This window comes from Asterias amurensis, chromosome 14 (genome assembly GCF_032118995.1).
Source record: "Asterias amurensis chromosome 14, ASM3211899v1".
Classification (NCBI taxonomy): Eukaryota; Metazoa; Echinodermata; class Asteroidea; order Forcipulatida; family Asteriidae; genus Asterias; species Asterias amurensis.
Window position 1 is genome coordinate 16,131,395 of NC_092661.1, and position 12,005 is coordinate 16,143,399.

Here is a 12,005-nt window from a genome sequence, read left to right on the forward strand (position 1 = left end):
ACGCACACGCACAAGCAGAAACCTGTGAAATACGCTTGAAGTCAGTACTGAATGCCCTGCTTCTGTAAGTGCCAATTCTTTGCTTACGGTAAGCAGAGCAATGACATTCGGCCCCGAGCTTAATTTGCTCTAAACCGCTTGGCCATGACACCCTACAAAGTATAACAGGGGTTTTAAGGGCTGTTTTGTGTCAGATGGGATATGCTTTTGTGCATCACATCCCCATTTGTAAGCTGCGGGGAAGGCTGTTGACAATGTAAATGTTATCATGACACAACGGGGAATTCCCTTGATTGTGAAACGATTCTGTGACACTGATTGTGAAATAGTTCAGGCTGGGTGCAATTACATCAGCAAAAGTAGCTAAGCATAAACACAAGTTTGCTTACCAGAATAAGGTTACCAGCCAAAATACAATGTCACACGCACAGTCTTTAACAGGGTTCCTGTTTTGTTTAGCTAAGCAGAAAAACATGGGAGGAAATTCCCTTGATTGTGAAACGATCCCGACACTAGGATTTTGAAATAAATCAAGTGCCACTACCTCCCTGTGACAGCTTGGGGAAATTTCATCAAGATGCTTAAGCACAACAAATGTAGCTAAGCATAAAAACAAGTTTGCTTACCAGAATAAGGTTACTTGCTAAAAAAAAAACACCTACTACGACTGGTGTACTTTTTAGCTTTGCTTAGCAGATTATCATTGAAAGAAATACCCCTTGATTGTGAAACATTGCAAACACTAAGGGTAAAACTAATTTTGCTTACCATAATTAGGCGACCACCCGAAATACCATACTCTTATTAAAGGCAGTGGACACTATTGGTAATTACTCAAAATAGTTTTTAGCATAAAATCTAACTTGGTAACGAGTAATGGGGAGCTGTTGATAGTATAAAACATTGTGAGAAACGGCTCCCTCTGAAGTAACGTAGTTTTCGAGAAAGAAGTAATTTTCCACTAATGTGATTTTACGACCTCAGATTTAGAATTTGAGGTACCGAAATCAAGCATCTGAAAGCATACAACCTCGTGTGACAAGGGTGTTTTTTCTTCCATGTTTATCGGGCAAATTTGACGACATTCACAGGTTTGTTATTTTATGCATATGTTGAGATACACTAAGTGAGAAGACTGGTCTTTGACAATTACCAATAGTGCCCACTACTTTTAAAGGCACTGGAAACACTTGGTAAATGTTAAAGACCAGCATATTCACTTGGTGTATCCCAACATTGTGCATCAAATAACAACTGTTGAAAAATTTGTCCTCAATTGGGCATTGGAGTTGCAGGAAAACAATGAAAAAAAATGTAAAAAATTGTGTGCTTTCAAAAGGCTTCAGGCCTGAAGTCTTTCTCAGGTTAAAATATATTAGTGAGAAATTACCTCTTTCTCAAAATCTATGTCACTTCAGAGGAAGTCGTTTCTCAAAATGTTTTATACTTTCAACAGCTCTCTGTTGCTTGTCAACCAAGTAGGTTTTCATGCTAATATATATTTTGAGTAATGACCAAACGTGTCCAGTGTCTTTAAATAGCTTCATTTAATCAGATCTAGTTACTTTTAAACAGGAAACAGGATACTTTAGGGTATTAAATTGTACTCTTCTGTCATGATTAGTTTCTAAAAATATATGGACTGCTTTTAATTGTCCAGAAAAAGGAAGAATACTGCTCATAACAGACCGACATCACCTTCAGAGCCCAATGTTAAAGAGCTCCTTAAAGGCAGTGGACACTATTGGTAATTGTCAAAGACTAGCCTTCACAGTTGGTGTATCTCAACATATGCATAAAATAACTAACCTGTGAAAACTTGAGCTCAATCGGTCATCAAAGTTGCGAGATAATAATGAAAGAAGAAAACACCCTAAGTCACACGAAGTTGTGTGCGTTTAGATGGTTGATTTCCAGACCTCAAGTTCTAAACTTGAGGTCTCGAAATCAAATTCGTGGAAAATTACTTCTTTCTCGAAAACTATGGCACTTCAGAGGGAGCCGTTTCTCACAATGTTTTATACTGCCAACCTGTCCCCATTACTCTTTACCAAGTGAGGTTTTATGCTAATAATTATTTTGAGTAATTACCAATAGTGTCCATTGCCTTTAAGGACAAAAAAGTTGTGCTTATAAGAATAAGGTAACCAGCCAAACTGCTATGTCACTTGTACAATTTGTGACTGGTACCCTGCTTATTTTTGCCAAGTAGCAATATGTTCTACTTAAGCGGCTTTCATGGAGCCGCTTGAGCGGAAAAAAAAAAGCCTAGCATTACAACATTGTTCTTACCATAATAAGGTTACCGGCCAAACTGCTGTGTCACGTGTACAATTTGTGACTGGGTATCCTGCTCATTTTTACTAAGCAGACAATTGTTAAGCAATATGTTCTACTTAAGCAGCTTTCATGGAGCTGTGGGCTGCTGAAGCACAAAAAGTAGCTAAGCATTACAACATTATGCTTACCATAGTAAGGTTGCCAGCCAAACTACCATGTCACAAGTACAATTTGTGACTGCTGTTTTTCTATTTTTTTGCTTTGAAGAAATTTGGCTCTATATAAGTCCAGTTTAATAAAGCTGGCTTAGCAATTTTCTGCTGAGCATAAATTAACCGAATACTGATCAGAAATGTAAAATGGTACTTTGCCCGGTAATTTTTTTCTACGAAGAATTTCTGCTTAGTTACTTTTTGTGCGTAAGCAGCTCTGTGTTGTTGGGCCAAGCTGATGTCATCACCACTACTCTTGTTTGCACCATTTCATGATTCAATGGCCATATTGTGTTAACAGAGCGCTTTTTCAGCGATGCAAAGTTTTTACATTTTTTTTACTACGTAACTTTCATGTACACTTTTACTTCCGAAATGGCGCGCATGGCCGTGATGGCAGACGGCCCCTGCGTGCGGCTTTGGTGCCGGGAGTGATAAGGCTAAAACAAATTTTACTTTTAAAAGGACATTTCCCTACTACCTTAATCATTAAAGGTATTAAACAGGATTGGTAAGGGTAAAAAAAAATCACTCTTTCATTTTAGTCTACAGCTTGACTTTATGAAGTTCATACCAGAACCATTATTTCTGTGAAAATAAATCCCTCTGAAATGAAGTCATATTCAAGAAAACTGTATCTGAGAACCTAAATTACTGCAGCTGATTTCAGTTGTTGCAACCAAAATTAAGAACAACATGATTATTTGCTGAAAATTTTGCATAATTTGTCACTATTTTTTCGTTCCAATTCAAACACTGGGTAAAGCCAAAAATTTCCACAGGTTTGTCATTTCATGGTTGTTTTCACAAACTATAAACATTGCATTGGACTATTTTGTTAGCTCTACCAATCCTGTATACTATCTTTAATTGTTATTCATAAATAATGTATTTCAGCTAGTCTAGCCATAACCATCAATATGGACAAAAATCTGGTATACAGTTACCATGACGATTACTTGACTCTGTTGCCAGAAGATAGCGCTCAACGAGATCCAAACAATCTGAGCAATAAAATAAAAACAAAAAAGAAATTCATTTAGATAATTGAAACTATAATTATGGCTTTAGGATACCAGTCACAATTGCGACATGGGTGGTAGTTTGGTTGAAAACCTTATCCTGGTAAGCGTAATTTTGTTTTGCTCAGCTAGTTTTTGTGCTTAAGCAGCTCGAACCTTATTCTGGTAAGCTTATTCTTGTAGCATTGTGCTTATTTTTTTTCTTTGCTTCGAACGCTCTATGAAATAGGGCACTTGTGCATGTGGGGATGCCAGAAGCGTGTATTGGCGACCCTAACTAGAAACAGTTTGAGCAATAATGGTTACATTTTTTAATATTACTCGAGCACTGGTGTTTCTGATCAGCAGAATGTGGGTTGGAGTCCCGGTTGTGATACTTGTGTCTTTTCAGCAACTTGCAAGACACTCAGACAAGACACTTAAAAGTGTCTTGCTGAAAAAACACAAGTGTCACAACTGGGACTCGAACCCACACTCTGCTGATCAGAAACACCAGAGGTTGAGTCCAATGCTCTTATTATCTGCTCGGCCATGCAAGATCATTAAAATTCGTTGCCTGAAACTATTTCTCAGAGCTATGGGAAAATGGGTCAGTAACCAAAAACTGTTGATAATGACGTAGGCACATACCTCAAAAATTAATATTCTCAGAGAAAAAAAGACAGGAGAAAATTTGTAACGATTTGCTGTGCAGATGGCCAAACTCTGTAGAGCGCAAGCATTCATGCAAGACTTTAGATACTAGAATGTGGGCTGGTAATACCACTGGTATGCTAATTCCACGAAATACATTACATGTAAGTCATCCTTCATTACAAATTGTTTAACATTAATCAAAACCGATTGCAACGACGCGCATGGCTGGCCGCTTGGCATCTGCTCTTGTTGTGTTCGCCCACGAGTTTTGCCTTCATCCGTAGTCTAAGCTTACCGTAGTCGGACTACATGTAAGGGGGAATACATCTGGGTGTTTTTTGGTTTTTTTTCATCTTGATGCCAACCAACCATTGGAGTGCGGTACTACATAATTATATAATAATCGTAGTAACGTAAATTTATATACAGTGTAATGGCAAAGTTTTTCCTAAAAAGACTTAGAAACAGAGAGCCTAGTAGGCCCTATTCACTAATACAGCGCTACATAATATGTCTCGACTACATGTATTCCTCCAATAGAGGGCCTTTCTGTAAGTTTAGTGTGGTGTTAGGGGGGGGGGGGGTGATCTGGAAGTTTTCCCAACAGTGTCCGCTATCTTTTAATGGTAACGTGCGCGGTGAGGAGAAGTGGATCAGGGGATCACGACAGTTGAGTGATGCACCAAGACTGTGGTGCATCATGGCCGAGTGGTTTCAAGCTCTGGTGTTTGATCAGCAGAGTGTGGGTTTGAATCCCGGTCGTGACACTTGCTACGTAAAAATTGGGGAGGTAGTGCTTTCTGCTCTACCAGCCAGGCTTCGGACTGATGATACAAGCCTGCATCCGTATGGACTGTACAAGGCGTAACCCTGTTTCAGCCCTAGGAGTAGGTGGCATCGGCCTCTGGAAAAAAAAAATAATTGTAGCCCACACCTTGAAGTGGCCTTCAGGTGTCTGGTGACTTGCATTATTTATTTTTTTAAGGGCCCAATTTTATAGACGGATCCAAGGCATTGTGTCCCTTTAAAGGGATGCAACTTCTTATTTTAGATATCAAAATAATAAACTCTCAAACAGAGATGGATAAAGTAGGGAGACCGACAATTCAGGGCTAGATAAGCTCAGTTGATATAGCGGCGGCATGTTAACCCAGAGGTCACCAGTTCAAATCTTGCTCTAGTAAAATTTTCTTCCTTTAACCCCTGAATTATTATTGCAAAACATGACGCAACCATCACATTACTCATTGTTGATGATCACATTGAACTATATTTCCAATGTTTACCCAACTGTTGCGTTATCTTCAATGCATAATTTTGATCGATAAGGATTGTTAATATTCAAATGTTTACACCGCTATGGAAACAGGTTAAGGTTACCTGGCAAATGTAGTTTTAAGTTTAAAGAGTTGTAAGATAGCTCATAATGTAGTACCTCTTACAATTGAATTCCTCAGACTTAAAACAGCGCCTTGCAAACATCTTTCAATTCTGTTGAGTATGGAAGTGTTATCTATATGAATAAAGAGATCAATCTTCTCTTAATAGTCTTTGTTCTGAGACCAGCTAAAAATGTGAAACTGTGCAAATAGTCTTCTTCTCTATCTAGATTCTAGATTCCTGAAATTAACTTACTGTGTATTACTTTGATTTGTATAAATTTGTCTGGTCCGGATTTTTATTTCTGTTCTTTCCCAGCGCCTTGAAGTGAATTCTTTCTGCTATTGTTTTTGCGCTTTATAAATTTCTTGTTATAACAGTGTTGTTATTCTCATGTTGATTCCGGTCTTGTCACAAACTTTCCAGTCAACATTTGGTGATTTTTTCCCCAAATTCGAGCCCCATATTCAAGAAATTGCCTTGATGCCCTTGCCCTTTCAAAATCAAATCATACATGCCTGAAAATGATTAAATAATAATCTATGTTCCGTAACAGTAAACAATGCATATTGTTCGGGTACAAAAATAATAAATAAATAAATAATAATCTATGTTCCTCAATTATGAATATTACATATTGTTCTGTAGAAAAACATTTGGTTAATAATTAAACCGATTGTTCGTTTCATTCAGTGGATGTTCCAGTTTAATTAAACCTCGCATCAGGGGTGTAGATTGTGTAAATTACACAAAATAATTATTTTCATAAAACCTTTCTTGATTACGAGAAATGGGGCTGTTTCTCACAATGTTTTATACTATAAACCTCTCCCCATTACCTGTAATCAAGAAAGGTTTTATGCTTATAATTATTTTGAGTAATATACCAATAGCGTCCACTGCCTTTAACTGATACTGTAACTGATGCATCTTGCAATGGTTTCCAGGGGAAAATGTTTTCACCACTAAAAGAAATCCTGGACAGAACCCTGATTTACCACACAAATAATGATTTAGAAATGTAGCTGCCTACAATAAAATTAACTTTTCATTTCAAAAAAAGTCACGGTTTGAAAATGTTCGCAAAACTTTGGAGCGAACATGTCCACGCATGAAGAATAATCCTGATATTAAAGGGAATACACAATCCGATACTCGTAGTACTTCAAAGTGAAATGATTCTTAAAACGTGTCATATTATTAAAGGGAAGGTAGACGTTAGGTAATTGTCAAAGACCAGTTTTCTCACTTGGTGTATTCCAACATAAGCATAAAATAACATGCCTTTGAAAATTTGAGCTTAATTGGTCAACGAAGTTGCGAGAGAATGATGAGAGAAAAAACACCCTTGTTGGACGAATTTGTGTGCTTTCAGATAGGAATAAAAGACTTCTAGCTAGTGAGAAATTACCTCATTCTCAAAATCTATGCTACTTCAGAGGGAGCCGTTTCTCACAATGTTTTATACTATCAACAGCTCTCCAAAGCTCATAACCATGTCAGTTTTTAAGTTAATATTTGTTTTGAGTAATAACCAAACGTATACCTTCCCTTTAAAAGCTGCTTTACTTCTTGCCATGTTTTTATTGCAATCAATTGAAGTGGCTGTCCCTGGCCTTGTAAATATAATAAATGATTTTCTAATGAATAAAAGAAAATTAAAAAATCCTACACATTATAATACTCAGTACTTCAACAACAACGAAACAAATTTACCCAGTACCAGTAAATGTTCATTCACATCAACCCTTCCAATCAGGACAGAGAAATCCCCCTTTCCAGCAATCTGGTGATAGCCAGATTGGACCGGAGTTCATGTTTTTCGATGATTAAGCAAAACACAATCCAGTCACGCCATAGCCCAACCATAAGGGATACAAGGTGCATGGGATGTCCCATGTGCATGACTGAAGTTAAGATATATATTGATTAATTTGATTTTTTTGAATCAACAAAATAATTTAAAGTCACCTGGAAGTGGTATTTTTTCAAAATAAAGCTTTTGTCACTAATTATGTGTTTTGATGAGTTGAATGTGAATAAACAGTTAACTAAGGTTTTAAAACATCAGTTCTTATGTTATTTACAAATTTAAGAGTAGACCCCGACCCGAGAGGGCGCTGTTCGTGACATCAATCGAGGCAGACTTTGCCTGTGATGCGTAGAGTAAACACAATTGCAAAGTACATGTACGGACCAAGTCGTGAGTTTGTACGTTTCAACAACAAAAAAATTGTTTTTTCCGGCAATGCCGACCAGGTGTAATGCTGCTGAATGCAGAAAAACACTTTTTGAAATGTACCAACTCACGACTTGGACGTACATGTACTTTGCACATGTGTTTACTATACGCATTGCAGGCAAGGTCTGCCTTGAATGACGTCACAAAAGGGGTAGGCGGAGTCAGCCCCCCAAACAACTTTATATATTTTTTAAACATATAAATCGTGACAAACAATTACTAAAAAAATTGTTTTATTGTTCGTAAGCATATACGTTATGTTTGAAAGAAAAAAAAACTCTATTTCCAGGTGACTTTAAAGAGTTTGGGTACCATTTTGTACGACATAAAATACAATGTTCACATATTCACATTAAACTCGCAGATAAAGGTTATTGAAAGCTTCCCTTAAAATATTAATTGCTGAGGTGCTGTATTTTTTGAGAAATGAGTAAAACATCTTCAAACTGTGTAAGTTTAATGTAAATCCGTGGACATTGTGTTTTGTGTTACAAAAAGTACCCAAATCATTTAAGGGGTTTGATTTATTATTTGATTTTGGGTTAAAGGCAGTGGACACTATTGGTAATTGTCAAAGCCTAGCCTTCACAGTTTGTGTATCTCAACATATGCATAAAATAACAAACCTGTGAAAATTTGAGCTCAATCGGTCATCGAACTTGCGAGAAAATAATGAAAGAAAAAAACACCCCTGTCACACGAAGTTGTGTGCGTTTAGATGGTTTATTTCGAGACCTCAAGTTCTAAATCAAATTCGTGGAAAATTACTTCTTTCTTGAAAACTATGGCACTTCAGAGGGAGCCGTTTCTCACTATGTTTTATACTATCAACCTCTCCCCATTACTTGTCACCAAGAAAGGTTTTATGCCAATAATTATTTTGAGTAATTACCAATAGTGTCCACTGCCTTTAAACAAAGAAAATTAACAAGTCAACCCAAAAACATGTAACTTTAGTTACGTTTCACTCCTAAGCTAAGAGATTCTTCAGACTGATTACCATGTCCAATGCTCAACTTCCTTTATACACTTTCTTGGTGGACATAGAGGGCGTTGTATGTGTGGTTTGGACAGTTAGTTGGTTATAAATGATCTAGGGTTGACTACACAAAGATAGTCCTTTAAACTTAGGACTAGGAGTTATTGAACACTTAAGGGTAGTCCTAACTTAGGACTAGGAGTTATTGAACACTTTAGGGTAGTCCTAACTTAGGACTAGGAGTTATTGAACACTTTAGGGTAGTCCTAAGTTAGGACTAGGAGTTATTGAACACTTTAGGGTAGTCCTAACTTAGGACTAGGAGTTATTGAACACTTTAGGGTAGTCCTAACTTAGGACTAGGAGTTATTGAACACTTTAGGGTAGTCCTAACTTAGGACTAGGCGTTATTGAACACTTTAGGGTAGTCCTAACTTAGGACTAGGAGTTATTGAACACTTTAGGGTAGTCCCAACTTAGGACTAGGAGTTATTGAACACTTTAGGGTAGTCCTAACTTAGGACTAGGAGTTATTGAACACTTTAGGGTAGTACTAACTTAGGACTAGGAGTTATTGAACACTTTAGGGTAGTCCTAACTTAGGACTAGGAGTTATTGAACACTTTAGGGTAGTCCTAACTAAGGACTAGGAGTTATTGAACACTTTAGGGTAGTCCTAACTTAGGACTAGGAGTTATTGAACACTTTAGGGTAGTCCTAATTTAGGACTAGGAGTTATTGAACACTTTAGGGTAGTCCTAACTTAGGACTAGGAGTTATTGAACACTTTAGGGTAGTCCTAACTTAGGACTAGGAGTTATTGGACACTTTAGGGTAGTCCTAACTTAGGACTAGGAGTTATTGAACACTTTAGGGTAGTCCTAACTAAGGACTAGGAGTTATTGAACACTTTAGGGTAGTCCTAACTTAGGACTAGGAGTTATTGAACACTTTAGGGTAGTCCTAATTTAGGACTAGGAGTTATTGAACACTTTAGGGTAGTCCTAACTTAGGACTAGGAGTTATTGAACACTTTAGGGTAGTCCTAACTTAGGACTAGGAGTTATTGAACACTTTAGGGTAGTCCTAAGTTAGGACAGGTAACTCTTCCTTACTTGAGATAAGACTAGTACTAACTCTTTGTGAAATCCAAATGGAGATCAAAGAGACCGTTTGTCTGCGGAGAAACTGTGGATAAGACACTCCAGACCGTTCAAGATTAACCAAGAAGGACATGATTTCTAACAGCATTTTATTAGTCTTTGCCTTCTCCTTTTCAAGTAATAAAACAAATGGATACCTCCAACTATAGGCTCAGTTGGTAGAGCGCCATCCCGTTAATCCAGAGGTCATTGATTCTAATCCTGCTCCAGTCATTTTGTAATTCTTCAACCCCAAATCCTTTTCCAAAGCTACCCCACTTTTAAGTCTGCAAATTCACTAACTAATTACTTCTTCTGGATTTAGTCTTTTACTTTGGCAGTCACCCTATTTAGTCAACAATTTGTTTGGGGTGCTCCTCCAAGGTGTCCCACTTTAAATGAGTTTTTGTAAACAAGAAAGGAACTCAATCATACATGTAAGAAAGCAACTTTTAGCAGAGCAACCAAACACAAAAAAAACCACCAGGTGTTATGTATAGGCCCCCCTATCCTTGTACCTTCACCTTCGCCAAAGCTGAGCAACGCAAGAAAGAAAGAAAAAAAAGAATTCCCAATATTCAATAAAAGACCTTGAGATTTTAGACTTGGATATCAACTGGAGAATATGAGCTCCTAAAATTCTTACTGTCAAAAATTATTTTGTTGACCCGCGTCCGGTTATTGTCTAGGGTTTCCAGGCACTGATTGCTTCAACACATGGCTTGGGGAAAGGTTGTTGTTGCTGAACGCTTTAAAGGGAATACGTATTACGTTTGGTAGTTACTCTTAAAAATGAATGGCAATAAGAATCAGTTGGTTAGACGCAAGTTCAAGTTTATTAATTTGTCCACAATATCAAGATCAGTCAATGATATAGACCTTTATCACACTCACAGTGTGGCCATCTTGAATTTCTCCCATTGGTATCAATGTTACCAAACCGAGGCTGGAAGAACTAAATAGTCTGGTTCCTAATTTCAAAGCAACTATATTAGCATTCCTTATTGTTATTTGATATGAGGATCATGTTCCTGGAACATGACCAAGATGGAGGCAGCATGATAAAAGTCTGTACATACTTAAAAGACTACTCCAATCTACAAATAGAAAGTAGATATTCAAGCTGAATTTACAAGGATATTGCAGGGGAGCCCATTGAGAAGCAGACGTTTTAAGCATGGGCCCTCAACAAGCCATACAATCAGCAACTGGTATCCTGCTCACCTTTGCTAAGCAGTAGTGGAATACAAGCGTTCTGAAATTGGGCCCAGAATAAATGTTTGTTTCATTCAGCTAACATTCGGCACACCACACACCACAATGTACTTCATTTTGTGTGACAACCGGATGCTTTACTTTTGATGCGCTGTAAGGACACAGGTCCCAGACCCCCCCCCCCCCCAATTCTCCCACCCCATCCACACAATTGAGCCCATCCAGGGTTGCACTCTTCTATTGTTCTAGTTGGGGTCTAACTTTCTGTAGCAAGTCTCATAGATTTTGTACACATTACCACATGTACATGTGCATACAATGGGTGCATTCAACAAGTTCAAGTACATAAAGCTTCCCTGTGACTGGGTTGGTGACCGATGGCCTTATTTCAAAGAGCTGTTTTATGAAATCAGGGCTCAGAATTAGTGTTTTCATTTAGCACACCAAACAATACTTCAATTTGTATGTGACCATTAACAGGATGCTTGACTTGAATATAAAAAAAAGTCACTGACTCCCCCTCCAACCCCCATTCCCCATCCCATACATACCCACACAAACATCCAGGGTCTCTAATTGAACCCGTCTATTGTTCGATTGTTGTTGGACTCTAACTTTCTGGAGCAAGTCTCATTGATTTTGTACACAGTACCACTTGTATAGTATACACTGGGTACATTCAAGTAGCTTCCCTGGGTCAACCTAGGGTCCAATTACAATTAGGTAGAGCTGCTTTTTAAGCACAATTGTCAGCTAAGCAGAAATAAGCAGAGTACCAGTCACAAATTGTACAGGTGACATGATAGTTTGGCTGGTAGCCCTTTTTCTGGTAAGCAACAATTTGTTGTGCTTACAATGTAGCTACCTAATCAAAACACAGGTGTTTTTACGTTGACC

At 37.8% G+C, this 12,005-nt stretch overlaps 2 protein-coding genes across 3 annotated transcripts in view; one reads left to right on the forward strand and one right to left on the reverse strand.

Moving 5' to 3' along the window:
- Nucleotides 1–12,005, forward strand: part of LOC139947063 (terminal nucleotidyltransferase 5C-like) — a 104,746-nt gene that overhangs the window by 43,870 nt on the left and 48,871 nt on the right. The window contains exon 2 of one of the 2 annotated variants that reach the window (XR_011787311.1): nucleotides 1,092–1,118. The exons of the other annotated variant lie outside the window; for it this stretch is intronic. The gene's annotated coding sequence lies outside the window, so the exon portion shown is untranslated. Of the gene's footprint in view, nucleotides 1–1,091; nucleotides 1,119–12,005 lie in introns of those variants that run through there. 2 annotated transcript variants of the gene reach the window in all.
- The window catches only part of LOC139947064 (2-oxoisovalerate dehydrogenase subunit beta, mitochondrial-like), a 64,276-nt gene continuing 55,633 nt past the window's right edge, over nucleotides 3,363–12,005 (reverse strand). Inside the window, exon 11 of the mRNA XM_071944889.1 lies at nucleotides 3,363–3,496. The gene's annotated coding sequence lies outside the window, so the exon portion shown is untranslated. The remainder of the gene's footprint in view (nucleotides 3,497–12,005) is intronic.